Source organism: Cydia splendana, chromosome 7 (genome assembly GCF_910591565.1).
Source record: "Cydia splendana chromosome 7, ilCydSple1.2, whole genome shotgun sequence".
NCBI lineage: Eukaryota > Metazoa > Arthropoda > Insecta > Lepidoptera > Tortricidae > Cydia > Cydia splendana.
Window position 1 is genome coordinate 9,524,270 of NC_085966.1, and position 14,316 is coordinate 9,538,585.

At 35.5% G+C, this 14,316-nt stretch overlaps 1 protein-coding gene across 5 annotated transcripts in view; it reads left to right on the forward strand.

Annotated features, from left to right (window-relative positions):
- LOC134792116 (uncharacterized) overlaps positions 1–14,316 on the forward strand; it is a 246,439-nt gene that overhangs the window by 98,323 nt on the left and 133,800 nt on the right. The gene's annotated exons all lie outside the window — the stretch shown is intronic.

The following is a 14,316-nucleotide window of genomic DNA, read 5'->3' on the forward strand; positions in this document are numbered from 1 at the left end:
TTTGGTATTCGCAAAGATTATGATAAAGAGACCCTCTCTGAAAGATATTGGAATATTATTGAAATATTTTTTTTTTGTCCTCCGTTGAATCATTTATGCTGAGTGTACAATCGGTACAGAATTTAGAAATATTAACTGCTTTTAGTTTTATTATTTTGATTAAAACTTACGACTATTGGTGATACGTTATTTTTTTAATTTATTTGAAAGCCGCCGGCGTTACCTTTTCATAGTTCATATTTTCGTGAATCCGCTTAAAAGGCTCTATAATCTTATTAGCGATCCTTTTAGGGCAGCTATGGCTCCGCCGCACACAGGCATTATTTTTTCATCCTACCCTACATCGTGTGTTAAAAAGGAGACGTGCAATATTGAATGAAAATGAAACACCAACGCGCAGAATAAGTAATAGCCAACGTTAAGTTTCCAAGGAATTATGAAATGTTTGGGCATTTAGTACGACTAACAAAACGGTAAGCAAAAGTCTTACTCTGGTAAGCTGTTTGCAAAGAAAACTTGAACATTGTTATTGTAATTTATATTATACTAGCGACCCGCCCCGGCTTCGCACGGGTTAACGAATTATACTACACCTAAACCTGCCTCAAGAATCACTCTACTGATAGGTGAAAACCGCATGAAAATCCGTTCAGTAGTTTTTCAGTTTATCGCGAACATAAAAACACACGAACAGACAGACGCGGTGGGGGACTTTGTTTTATAAGGTGTTGTAGTGATGTCGCCGTAAAAATATAAGAATATAAATTAAGAATTTGTTAAATACCTAGGTATTTAGCAGATAATCGTTTCATGCGTTTCTCCAGAAACTTCCTGCCTCGCACAGCTAAACTGTGGAATGTACTGTCGCCTGCGGTATTTCTGGACCGATACGACCTTCAAGAAAAGAGGTACTTTTGTACTCCCATCTTAAATTCCGACAACGCACTTACAACCCTTCTGGTGTTGCGGGTGTCCATGGGTGGCGGTAATCGCTTACCATCAGGTGATCCGTCTGCTCGTCTCCCTCCTATATCATTAAAAAAATTAAAACAACTGTTAATTGTACTCAAAATAACAGCTATTAAAAGCACTTCAAGTACAACCGTTCCTAAGTAAGACGTCTACCCGTAAAATGTGCTTACAATAATATTTACCGTAAAAATACATTGTAAGTTGTTCGTGAATGATCGAAAGCACACGTATGGACTATTTGTTTGTCGGGTCAACGCTCCCGGGCTAAGTTGCATATGGTTGTAATGTAGAGAGCACAGTTCACTAGGCTTGCATTTGTACATGAATGGTCGCGTAATGCTGGCATAAATAATGTTAAATTTAATATGTCTATTTTTCTCGCGGTCGAAGTGAAAAGCAGCAGCAACTAGAATGTTATCCTCGACTTCTGTCTGTCCACGTCTTCTTGTTCTATTTTACAATGTACCATCTATGTAAACTTTTATTAATGTTTTGTGATGTTTTTATTTTAAGAAAAGGAAGCGTACCTATTTATTTATATAACAAATATTAAAAAGTAACTTATCTAATTATACAGTAATTTACAAATTTAAAAACTAAATATAAAAATTAGGGATACTATGTAGGTATATACTAGGTCGATAGGTACCCGGGTTAATGTACCTAATGATTACTTATTAATATTTTTTTCAAAATAAGATGACAATATCTCGACAACTCAAAGAGGCAAAAACTGCGAATATGCTGTTATGAACACACATGCTGTTATGAATGTTGCCAAGTATTTTCTTATATCATTTATACCTATGTCACTTTTTAACTAAGTTTTATATGAAAAATTGTTGAGTAAGTAAGTATTATGAATAGGAAGTATAAAACCCAAAAGTCCCTTTATAAGATTACATTGAAGGTTGCTTTGAGGCATTGAAAAGCTTTCCCTATTAAATTTTACTCATATTCCATTACTGAACGCAGTGGACAAAGAGATTAACTACCTGTTTGAAATACAGAATATTTGATGTAATATTCAAATTGCATTTTTATCCGTCTTACTTGGCATCCAATTGGCATCATCATAATGGAATAAGTACTAGAAAAGTTGACATACTTACATAAGTGGGTATACGGAGATAGTAAAAAATACAGACCGACATCAGAAATCTTAATAAAAGCTACTAAAATCTATCTAATAATAATAATAATCTATAAAGTCCACATTCAAATATTACACATGCCATGCCTTCTAGCAGGGGATATGTTGATGTACCTATGTATGTAGTTTATTGTGGCGTCGATTGTATCTGAAATGCCTGAAAATTTTCGCAATTTACCAAATGTGAAACCAACCAATGAAAGAATCAATGTACACATTGCAAATTACTCCACCGGATATAATACAATAGTACACACGGTACTTTTCACTATCGAAAATATAAAAGGTGCGTCCACGCAATGCGTTGCCCTGACAGGCTCAGTTCCGTCCTTTTGATTGGTCCAGCGATTTCCACGCTCCATTGAAAACGTACAAAATAGTATTTTGTGTTTGGACAATCAGTGTTGCATAATCAAAATCACCTATGCATTGATGATGAGTATCACCAGTTTACATAAGCCTGTACAGTCTATGGCAAAATGGAGTTGTTAGGATCAGTTTGTGCTGGATAAAATTTAGGCTGATTGTGTGAATGGGGAGAAGGAACGCCACACATCGGCTTCCCACGCGAATTTTATTGAATAGTAATGATGCAATTTGGTCTAGTTACGGCTGGCGGTATCGTTATTCATTGGATATACACTTATTTCCATTGCTTTCAGAGCTCAGACAAGCGTTTGTCTCGGGCATAACACTATAAAGTATAATCTCCAATGATGAGTTATTGTGGTTTCTGTGGTCACACTTAAACTGGATGTCCCCAAGCGCACATTTAATTGCGCTTGGTAAGAGAATAGGAATAATTCTGGCAGTTGTTATTTGCACTTCTTAGTTTATTTTCTTCGCTAATATCGCCTACGCCTCGATTTCGCAGAAGCGTCACAATTATAATTTATTAATGAATTGACTACTAAGATATTTGTTTGTGTGCTGCTTAAAAAAACGATATTATTTATTCGCAATATTGCGTCGGTTTTAGAAAAAAGTTTTCCTTTTTATCTGAAGCTCGTGCATTAAATATATTTTATTTAATATAATATAAATTAGGTATAAAGCGTAAATCCCACTCTTATTTCTTTTGATCCCAACAAGTTCAACCGGTTTTCCGAAATAGTCTGGTTGCTCTCTTTCCTTAACATAACGCAGACAAAAAACGCCATACTTTGAAAGCCGTAAAATGTTTTGCGGGCATGAAATCGCATATTCTGTACATTAAAATGAATAATTTACTTTTTACGCCTTAATCCCGACGCGTTCTCAATATTGGCTATTTTCATAAAACCTGTCAACTTAACTTTGACCCGGAATTTCTTCGAAGTCTTCATTGTGAGCCAGCTGTAGCCGGTCCCTCAAACTGAGCTTAGTGCTTAAATCGGCCAGGAAACTTCGTCCGTCCTGAAAGAGACCGCTTTAATCCGAAGCTCGTGCTGCGGATATTATTGCTTTTATATTTTATTTTACTCACAATTCTGTACTGTTTTTTACACGTGAGGCTGATCAAAGGGGTTTTAGCGTCCAAGCATAAGTAGGTAACTAGGTATTATTGAAATCGATCAGTAACCTAGCCTATGCCCGTTGAGTTGAGAAATTCATGAGTTTCAGAAGATTTTTATTATTTTTGTTTTGGAACTCTCTGTTAACCTATTGTGTATGATGATAAGGAAACTGTTAGCATTTTTTCGAGAACTGGTTTTTCTGCTTTACGAACACAACCGATTCCGAGCTTGGAACCCACGATTTTTGACCACCACACACATATGAAATGTTAATAATAAAAATAAGTAATTTTAACATAGAGAAAAAAACATAGAGTGCTCACTCCATACATCAATTTTGGTAGTTACCTAAAAGACTATTATTTTCATAGTCGACATCTAGCATCGAGTAGCGGAATTATCAGTACTGCTACTTGACAATAGACGTTGTACCGACCGAAAAGTCTAATGCTCAACAATTTTCAGCTAATATTAGACCAGAAGGAGTCGAAAATAGAGTTCCGGTTAATCCGGGTATAGGATTAACCGGAACTCTATTTTCGACTCCTTCTGGTTTCATATTAGTTGTAAATTGTTGTTCAATACAATTTTCGTGAGTCGCACTTACAAGACATCTAGTATCAAGTAGCGGTACTGATAATTCCGCTACTCGATGCTAGATGTCGACAACGAAAATAATAGTCTTTTTGGTACCAAAACTGATGTATGGAGTGAGCATTCTATTCTAACTATATTTCTGTATGATTTTAGCTAGATCTGATAAAAGTTTTGGTCGCTTTAACTCCGTGACTCTTTGTAGGGATATATATTATTATCTAATCTCTGTTTTCTGTTTAACTCGAAACCAAAGTTCACAAAGCTAATAACGCCGCACTGACAACAAAACAAGACCGTGATTGAAAACTTTTAGAGCTTCAGCGTATACCTTAGCGAAGCATTTTCACTATGACTCCGTTTAGAAATTCAGAGTTTACAGTCACCTAATTATCTTTTCAGACATTTGGGATAGGTATGTAGAAAGAAAGAAAGAAAATATTTATTTTCAGGCAACTATTGGCCCATAAATAAATACCTTAAAACTACCTTTTTTTTTCTTAGCCTATTTGTGTGTCCCACTGCTGGGCAAAGGCCTCTCCCCTGGTTCTCCATGACTCCCGATTTAGCGCTTCCTCCGGCCAGTTGTCAAGGAAGGCGTCAAAACAAACATACCTACATATAATTATAAAACATATCTTAAAACTAAAAACACACAATAATGGCTGCGATGTAGTTCTCAACCCCGCAGTGTCAGGGAGCCGGCCGCGGAACCGTCGGAACTTGACACTCTTCGGCCAAAACTCCTCCTTGGTGAAGGTCGTGATATACAGGGTGATTCATGAGACGTGAGCAGGACTAAGCCTACACAATCAGTAAATGTTAATGAATCATTCACCACAATATTTAAGTAAAACAATCACGTTTTTTTCTGTTGTTAAACTTTTTGGTAACGACAAATTTATTTATCTACAATCACGGAGACCCTACAACATTTAATTAACAAGGGTGACCGACCATAAATGTCGTAAATAAATTAAAACTTTTTTTTAAACAGTATAAAATAAATTAAAGTTAATCTCACAAATACTGGTACGAAACAGTTGCTTAAAATAACTTACTGTATGCGTAGGCTTGATCCTGCTCACGTCTCATGAATCATCCTGTATGTTCATGGTATATGTTTATATGTGATAGTATATATACTGTGATGATATATGTTTTGCTTATAGATTTTATCTTGTACTTACTCTATTTGTTACGTTCACATTTCTGCAGGACTTTTGAATCTAAATTAGAAGAATTCGACTAATTTTTACGACGCGCCTAAAAAACTTGCGAGACTGTTTTTTAAGTCCCGAGTCGAGTCCTTTACTACTAAAATAATATGATTCAAATCTTTCGTAATTTAGTTATTTATTTATTTAAAATTTAAGTCAGGCAACAAGGCCCATATTACAAATACCTTAATTACTAACATACATATGTATTTGAGAAACTTAAAACTAAACACTATTTATGCGACAAAACGGCGTGGCTCCGATGAATCGAGCTCAAACAATATATGATATCAGTGTACATTCGAATAGGCATGTAGGGGCCCGATTCGGATTTTGAAATAGACATCTATTAGAATATCTTTTAGACATCACCAAGATACGATAACGATATGTTTAAGATCTAACCTGTCAAATTTGACATTTGCGCGATTCTGGAGATCCAATTCACATCTAATAGATATCTTACTCTATCTAACGTAAAAGTGACATTGGTTGCCCGAATTGCGCTGCAAAAGAGAACTAGTTGATATCTAAACTATAACGTATCTAGAATGGATCTAGTACGTGTCGTCTCTTGTGAATATCTCGAAGTTCGAATACGGCAGTAGGTATGTTATCAAGCTGCAGACTTACATTAAATCAGGTTCCAGAAGATCATGCCCTCAACATTAGAGAACAGTCGATTAATTTTTTCATTGTATACGAAACTGCAGTTGACCTGTACGGATATGACGGTCATTCTTGTCTACGACGTGACAGCGTGATAAAAAGGTATCCGTCACTTTCAATCGCGCTCTGTTAAAAAGTGACGGATATTTTGTCACGTTGATAAAGCCACCCATAATAGGCCTGCCGAAGGACTATTTAGCTGCAATTCAGCTAACCAATTGAAACTTTTTCATTCGCAAGGCGTCCGTGTCCCACTTTAAGGTCGGTCAGTACCGCTGAATGCGTGCGACGTGGATGACGCGGGTGATGGATGGATGTTTGGACCCGGACAATTAGCCTGACAGCCGCCACACCTCGTCTTTGGACAATATAATTGTATGTCAATCACGGTGCACGGAACTGCGCATTATAGTGACTTAACAAAGAGACTGATATACTTACAGGCATCTATTTTAATGTAACCATAGCGTTGACACATTATTTGAATGAGGTGCTGACATATTTCTAGATCTGCGTCCAGATGATGGAACGCATCGCGAATAAGCATGGGGGCCTAGCTGAGATAATAATGATTGCCGTTTTATTTATTATTTATTAATACACAATACAGAGCTTAAATCTATACAGAGTGCAAAACTGTATTTACAACGATTGCCATCTTGACTAGGCCCCCTGTTTTCGAAAGGCCTTGAACTCGCGACTCCAGGATACCGCTTTATCAACTGAGCCACCGAGACTTACCCTTTGACAGCGATTACAGCGAATATTTCCACTCTGTCCTTCATATACGCCTTAAGGGGGCGCCTATTTTGCTATCAACGGGTAAGTCCCGGTAGTCCAGTTGGTAGAACGGTGGGTACCAAGTCGCTAGTTTGAGTCTGACCCGAGACAGTGAGTTTTTCCACTTTTCCTTGATTTCTAAGCATTAGGTATATTTTTAGGTTTCGTTTGCAGACGTTTCTGCTATAAAATGAATCTTGGAAAAATTCACAAGTTCCCATTTCTTTTTAGTCTCATACGCACTAATATCTTATTCTTATAATATACTTATTTTAGGAGCAGAGTTATAAGAATTGTTTTGGGTTATCTAATTTACCTATATGTTGTATTTTATCGGGGTGTTAGTATATAGAGAAGCGTCGGTGGAACTGCAATAACATTGACGATCTGTGAATGTTATTGCAGTTCCGCTATATAATTATATCATACATATGGGTTGCTATTAGCATATTAGAATAGATTATTATTATAAGTTTATAAGCAACACGATACTTTTGTCATTGCAAACTTTTATTTAGTTTCACCTGTCCCGTTGTCTGCATGTGGGCATACAATCAAATCTTGCAACTTAAATTTGACTCACTTTTCGGTTTCCAATGAAGCTGAAAATTTACATACATATTAAATCAAATCAAATCTAAAACCACGTTCAAATATGTAAGTCGGGTGACAATGCAATATTTGTGATGGTACCATCGAGCTGATCTGATGATGGAGACAGGAGGTGGCCATAGGCACTCTTTGATAAAACAATGCGACCTAATTGTGTTTTAGGGTATTAATAATTAAGTATTAAGAATTGTCTCGATGAGTAGCAATAAAAGCTTGTACCAAACATGAATTTATTAGAAGCTTTTATTTGGTTTCACCTGACCGTTGTCTGTCTGTCTGTCTGTCTGTCTGTCTGTGTGTAATCAAATCTTGCAAGTTAAATTTGATCCACTTCCCGGTTTCCGATTGAGCTGAAATTTTGCATACATACGTAAGTCGGGTGACAATGCAATATTATGGTGTCATCGAGCTGATCTGATGATGGAGACCGGAGGAGGCCATAGGAACTCTGTGATAAAACAACGAAACCTAATTGTGTTTAGGGTTTTTAGAATTGTCTCGATGAGTATTAGTTGCCTATGGAAAAAAAAGTACAGTCGGCTATAAAAGCTTGTACCAAAAATGAATTTTTTGCCAAAATATTATTATTTCAAATAATTATTTAACGATTTAGGATTGTAAATTTCGCGCATTGGCAAAAAATACACGTATCTTAATAACATAACTTCCATGAGACCTAGTTACCTATTACATATGATTTCAAAAAAATCGCTTGTTTTATTGTTAAGCTCATGCAAAGATACCATCGGCCGCAAAAGTGCATGGCCACTTTATCAATGAATTCATTCATAATTTCTTCATGCAATTTCGCAGCTCCCTGTACAATCGCCATATCTTACATCTTCTAACTTCTAACTACACTTGTCTCTTCCTCATTGTAAACAATAAGCAGCTTTGAAAGTTTAACTCAGCAGTAGCGCTGCACCGAGACAGTAAATACTATTGTCAGCGTGGGAAACCCGTATTGGTCTTGTACAGACAACTAATATGGATTTATGTTCGTTCACTAAGCCGAATCTGTATTAGAGGATAGTAGCTCGTGGTTTGGACAGCTTGTATTTGGACTTAGTCCAGGAATATCGTTTGTTTCACTATGAATAATCATATGGAATTATTATAGCAATTGTTAGCCGCGCAAAAGCCAACATAACCAACATAGGACACAAGTAATTATGTTTTATAACACTTTAAACTCTCGCGTTTTGTACACATATTTAATTACACAAGCGGGTCTACCGCGATATAATTTCATTGCTTTTACCTTTAATTCCGACGTTTCATATATGTAATTATGTTCCAACATAATGTTTTTAATATTTTAATTAAAATTAAAATCTTTTATACTCGCAAAACTGTAAATGTTAATTGTGCTTAAAAAGTAGGTACTTTCCCTTTAGAGGCAGGATAAAGCTTAACCTTTTAACGCAGAATCACATGTGTTCAATAATTTCAATATGTAATGTGCAAATGGTGCAATCTTATTAGGCACATCTAAAGGCCAGTAATTAATTCATAAAACTCGCAATGTTCACACGCAAAACGAAACCAAAATGCGTACCATATTAGGTGTACTGTCATTTGATTAGTATACACGAGACCAGGACAGTCGGGTGTTTAGCCCACCATGTCGCAATCAGTGTACAAAGCGGGTATTTTATTGTGATTTACATATAGAACTCCATTGTGGGCGCGTGCCCTGTGACAGTCGCCCCCGACCTCGCTGCCGGTGCCGTGGTCTCTGACCTGACCATTTTTTTACGGATTTGTTAGTGATCTTATAGAAAACCTGAGGAATCATATACAGAGGTATGTTTTAAACAATTACTTCTATTTTCAGTAAAGGCTCGGCGTAATCTCTACAGCACACGTAATATTTGTTTGTAAACAGTAGACGCGATACGTACAGACTCATACAGGTACTCAATATTTGATTTTCTGTTATAGGTATACTGTTTTGTTATGATAATTTCTTTTAAAGGCATTCGAAGAACACACACTCTACAAATCAGTATAAAATTATCAATCAATCAATCAATCAATCAATCAAAAATATACTTTATTCATGTAGGCCTAGCAACAAGCTCTTATGAATCGTAATTAATCTTAATCTAATCATAAGAGCAATTTATTGATGTTAATATTATTCAATAATAAAATTGGATTATTATACATATCAAATTTAACACTAAGAATTTCACAAAAGGATCGTCAAACATTAAAAAGATTGTATAAAAAAATACTAGTCTAAATGTCAAAAAAAAACATAAGTAACAAAAGAAGTAGATAGTATTACATCGGAATATCCATTTCCTCATCAATAATCAAATATACCTAATAAATAAATAATCATTTCGAATAACAATTAATCCCACGTTGTAATATCATTCATGTAGTAATTCATGTAGTTAAGAAGTAAATTACATTGACATCTCTATAATATTTTGTTTACGCTATCAAAGTGTAACATAATGCAGCGCATAGAAGTGCACGTAGCTGCTAGCAACACTAGCAAGTCGATTAAATTGTGCCAAAAGTTATAGGTACAGTCAACGGTAAAAATAAACCAATAACTCTTATGTCAGTGAAGTAAGAACTATGGGACATATTTTTGAGTAAGTTGTCTACACCCATATTTTTACCGTTGACTGTACGTATTGATTCTATGGTAAAAGAGGAATGTTTTTCAGTAGAAAATACATATACCTATTATATGAGTTTTCAAAATACCTGCTCGTCAAATTTATCGATATGAAAACTAAAATAGCAAACAGATTGCAATATTTACTCCGTAATTAAGGTACAGCTATATATAATACCTGAAGCTAATTGCTTCAAAATCGAGCGTTGTTTATAAATAGCAAACTACGTTTAAAATTTCCTTTTCCACTTTATCTGTTAGAAATTTAAAACTAATTACGCCTGCAGCGTACGGATAATCTGATTTCATTGAAACAAAGTGCTACCGGCCCGACCCTAAATACATTATTTGCAAATTTCTCCGATATCTGGAGGAGTCCGCTTGATTTCTTCTCTAACGTAGCGAGAGTTGAGGTAGTCTGTTTAACGATCGGCGAGTATCGTTTATACTTTGAGTTCATGTTTATTTATTTACAGACTATTTTTCTGACAAGTAGCTCTACGTTCAAAGACATGCGTATTTAGTGACAAACTTTCAATTATTACTAATATAAGCTAGGGCGTGTTAACATAAATACCTACTACATGTTTAAGTATGTACCTATGTAGGTACGTGTTTTTTCTTATCATCCCTGTTCCAGACAAGATTTAGGTTTTATTTAAAACAAAATACTTACAAATGAGTTCAAATTAAACAAAAATCAGCAATTCAGATTAAGAAAAGGGCCACTAAGTCAACTGAGCCTTTTCCTTACTACACACAAAGGGTTAGCGGGGAAACAGCGCTTTTTCCGTAGTCAATGGAAAATAGGCTTTTGAAATCTTACTACTCGTAAAATTCCCGCTCCTCGTGGAGGCATATTCCACTTGCTTGTCAGCCGCAGGCAAGTCGAACTCTCAAGAGAATCAGTATAAATAATGGCTTCTATTTACGCATAGTTGTTTTGGATCTTAAGATTACGGTTACAGTGAATGAAGTGAGTGTTCGACTCGCTTGCGGTCGATAAGCAATGAGAACACAAGCCCAGTGCTCTCAAAAATCAACCCATCGTTTTGTCGAGACTTGAGAGATATCCTTTCATTAAATTATTGAGTTGTAATAAAATTTCCTTTAGATGCTTCGCTGGAGCTTTAATTAAGACTTCGACAGATTTAACAGTGATTGAGACAGACAACTTTATTTGAAAATGTTTGCCGCTCCTAAGGGCTCTGTCAATAATGTGGGCAGGGATTTTGGGTCGCTCGGGCCTTGCGGGACGAAAACAAATTAGAAGTAATTGCTTCAAATAATTTATGAAGGAGACTTGTATTTTAGGAAATGGGATTTAAGCAGATTTTTATTCCGGATCTTTGAATTCGTTCATCAGGCTTGTTAAGGTAAGTGATAATTCTTAATTGTTATGAAGATGTGTCTTTATAAACACGCCGTTTACTCACCGCGCATATGAACTTTTGAATAGAGCTCTTATAGTATAATATTTTTTAAAGCCCTCTCATTTTTGGTCAACGAATTTGCAACGCAATTTTTTGGCACACAATGGTTACGAGTTGCAGTCCAGTAGCGACAATATCGTAAAAAAGCTGACATGTTTATTGACTTTTCGATACTGTTGCCATATTCCAAATGTCAGTCGGCGGGGTAGTTGGCCGCTCGCCCGCAGCTACTCCGTAAATCATGTCTTTTTGTAAGTAGGTACAATTTACCTTAGTAGAACTGAAAAATATATGTGTCGCTTAACTTCAAACTCGGGTAAATCCATTCGACCCTCTCAGCAAATATCTACCCTATTGCCTTTTCTTAATACCAAAATCGCATAATCTGACAATTGGATTTACCCGAATTTGAAGTTAAGCGACTCATATGTAGTGAAAATTAATATACCTACTTTGGAAAATACGATGTCCTTTCTCATTTTATCTGTAGGTTACTAATACAGCTATCGATATGGATACGTGGCACGTGTTTAAGCCATTTTAACTTTAAAATTTTCCAATAAATTCTACTGCGCCAACCATAAAACTAAATTGACGAATTCTGCACTTTTACGATTGCATTATTTCAAAGCGCTCAAACTTTTATTTTTACTGAACTAACCCGGTGCCCGAGAGCCCTGGGTTCTTATTTAAACCGCTTGCCAAGTGTTTCGCCTCACTAAACCGTTTTAAGTGTGAACTCCGACTAGTCATAATTGTTAAAGAACATAAAGTCAAGTTAGACAGGTCAGTCGCGATAAAATGTTTTGTGAATTAGTTAGCAGTTAAAGTGCACTGGCTCGGCCGCGGCCGTGCCAAAATGTTAGGACAGTACTTCCTGGTTACGACTGTTTCTACTACAGGAACCCGGTCTGAACGCACTTTAGTACTGTCAACTGAACGGCTCAAACACATTCGCCGAAAGTGTCAATTCAAAAGTGGTTGCATTATAAATTTAGACTCGATGACGTCTTAATTTAACACCCAGCTGTGGCCCAGCGTCTATTCAACAAAAACAACGAGCTAACTAAAATATGTAATTTTAAACTGATTGGTTTCGCAAATGTTTTGCTAAATGTTTACAATTTACACTAAATTCACGGTGAGTGTTTTTGTATCATAAAATTCATAAAATAATCAGGCGTGTGTTGAAATTGCAAATGTGGTAACTTTTTGCGGACTATAAACATGAAGTTGGACTTAACTGAACTTTACGCAACAGATAAGAGTTGGGTCATAAATAATAACAAATTTAACGGAAAGGCAACCGAAATATTTATTTAAATACTGTCAGTGATTACGATGATAAAGTGCTTTTTAAAATCATTGCAGCCTTGGGATCGGGAATGCATTAACATAAAGAAATGTAACAACATCAATCTTATTTTCAAAACGAGGCATAATATATAAATAGTTACAGTAAGACAGAATTTCATTACTTCTTCTTCTTATGATAAAAGTACACAGTCGATGCTGGCAAACAAATACAAACGTCATAAAACCCTAATTTTCCGGTGTCAATGGTGCTTATTCGTTTGCTATGATAATATTGTTAAACAAGGATTGAAAGCGACCCTTTGCTCCAAAGAAAATTGTTTGTTGTGTCTAGTGAAAAGTAGGTAAGTATATGAATAAAATGTGCTTTCACACTAGCGTCTTAGAACAATAAGAACCTAAGAAGCATAGTGGAAACGCTGACGAATCATAAACAAAGCGGAGCGAGCATTCCTAGTTATTGTTTGCCAAGACGTCGCGACGCGATATTTGTTTTGTTTGGGTAAATATTTTTACCATACTTTTTTATTATAATTTCCTCTCAATGAGAAAGCATCGACTTCTTTGTATATGGCAATCCTTGACAGATGCATTGATTTCAACATTTGTTATTATTTGAAACGCAGCATTGCATCGTCAGCATTTGACAGGGTTGTTTAATACGACGACGAATAAGACGGGTTTCCTATTTAAAATATCGCAAACAGAACAACAGAACAATAATAAAATTGGCAATGTAAGTGGAACAATACCACAAGGTAAATTCTGTCCATCGAAGCTTACACAAATCATTAATGAAATTATACAGACTGAAAATGGCCGCTATTAACTTTTGCGAAATTCCCAATGAATTTCATTGTATTCTTTAACAAAAGATAAGTCGCACTGGAATCAGCTTTAATAGATTTTCGTTAATTGAGCTGAAAAGTAAAAAGAGGTTGAGAATTTTCTAAATTGTCGGCTGCAACTTTGTTTCGCAACTTTGACGTGATGCCGCTCCGGAAAACCAACTATTTAACCTTTAAAACTCTTATACGACTCAACTTTGACATTACAAAAGCGTCCTTATTCCTTTCATTATATAGTTCGTATTAAAGATAACGATAATATTTATATGAAGTTGAGTAAATAAGTATTCAAAATGGATTCGCTCGACGTAATTAATTCCTCCCGCTTTTCAGTTCGTCGTTCATATATTTTTTGCTTTGGTCTTTTGGTGAAATTAAGTTTAATAAAGTTTACCTATGCAAGTAATAAAATAGCTCAAATTATGTACTTGTCCTTTTCTTACGAGTGTATGTCTCTATGATCCTTTCAGAATTTGTTTTGAACCTATCGAATGGTGTTTCACATGTTTATATTTACTTATTGATATATTTTTCACTTTTAGTAACATAAATTTATGAGTGCCTAAAAATAATTATTTTATAATTTT